The sequence below is a fragment of the Coturnix japonica genome, chromosome 5 (assembly GCF_054131305.1).
Source record: "Coturnix japonica strain WE chromosome 5, WE-NBRP24, whole genome shotgun sequence".
NCBI lineage: Eukaryota > Metazoa > Chordata > Aves > Galliformes > Phasianidae > Coturnix > Coturnix japonica.
In genome coordinates this window covers 36,517,401-36,518,875 of record NC_140667.1, presented here as the reverse complement: position 1 = coordinate 36,518,875, position 1,475 = coordinate 36,517,401, and positions in this window count along the sequence as shown.

Below are 1,475 nucleotides of genomic sequence, written 5' to 3'. Positions count from 1 at the left end.
TCGCTGTATAAAATATTTTATTGTATCAGCATGAGAATTTCTAGACTTAAAGTGCAACATCGTTCTTAAGCTGTGTATAACTGGTAGCTCCCATTGTGTTTAGGTCAATGAAAGAGTCTAACTTGTCATACAGCGGTTTACTTTTACTTGGCTGAATTCTGTCAATGCTTTTGGAGGGGAGGGGAAGGATGCTTTGCTGAAGCTCAGACTACCAGACCAGTTAGCACAAACGGTATATCACGATACGACGTATTAGACTGATACAGTAAACTGTGGATTGTAGAATATAGAAGACTATTTTGAGAAATTCCTGCATCCGTTGCAATTGCTTAAATCAAAATCTAATGATGTGATCTAGAAAAATGTGTAGTACTCTTTTTGGTGTCCCACTATTAAATAGATTATGAATACCCGCAATGCTTCACTTGACATTTTATCTGTACTCAGAGTACGTAGCTGTGTATTCTGAATGAAAACTGCAGATGTCTGATAAGCTGGTGGGGAGCTGCCGTGCCCTGCAGTGGCTGACTGTGCTGTGAGAACTGTTGGAGTGGCTGTTCGGTGTGTGCGTGCCAAGCACGGGTTTGGTTCGAGCTTCTGAACTTTGTTTTGTGACAGCCCAGACCACTACCAGGCATGAGGACTGCGCTGCTTGTTGGTTAAGCACCGTCCTAGATCTTGTAGCTCTGGCAAGCGAGAGCATTGAACAATTTACTGGAGAGAGGAGCAGGTTTTGCTGTGGGTAATAAGATACATAAACATGACTATGGCTTTTAATATGCCAGTAAAGTGACATGTCAGGATGTAGTCGTGCCTTTTGGGGCTCAGCCTCGCAAGGCAGGTTGCTGTAGCAGTTAAATCTGACAGGGATGTTCAGCATCATCTGGGCCTTAAATATGGTTGCAAAGTGACGGAAGGATTTCTGGCAGCTTCTGTGCTAATAAGATGTTGTGTCCTCTGGTTAAAACAGAGTTGCAGAAAGTTAATTCTTCCTCTGCAGACTACAGCATTTCTGTGCATAGCTGCATTATTTACTGCAGCTGGGACTTGTTTAGCTTCATTACCTCGATGTTTGTAGTCTGACCTATTTTCTGATTTGTTTTTAGTTAGTGTAATGTTAAACATTAAGGTAAGGGGCAGAAGGGACCAGCCACCTGTCAGTGGTAGAGAGGTGTGCAGTCCTTTCACTGTGCTGAAAATGGGCTGTCTCTATGGAGGTTAGTACTAAGGAGTGCTGCTCACAGTATCACTAAGGTTGGAAAAGACCTACACGATGACCCAGTCCAACCACCCCCCCATCACCAATAGTCCTCACTAAACCATGTCCCTCAACGCAACGTCCAAACATTCCTTGAACACCTCCAGGGTGAGTCTGTTAGTACTACAGATGTGATTCTTCCTTCAGCTTGAAGTCTAATGTCTGGATATGGTTTGTGTTCCAGGTTGAATTCAGTGTGCTTAGTCCATTTGCTGCA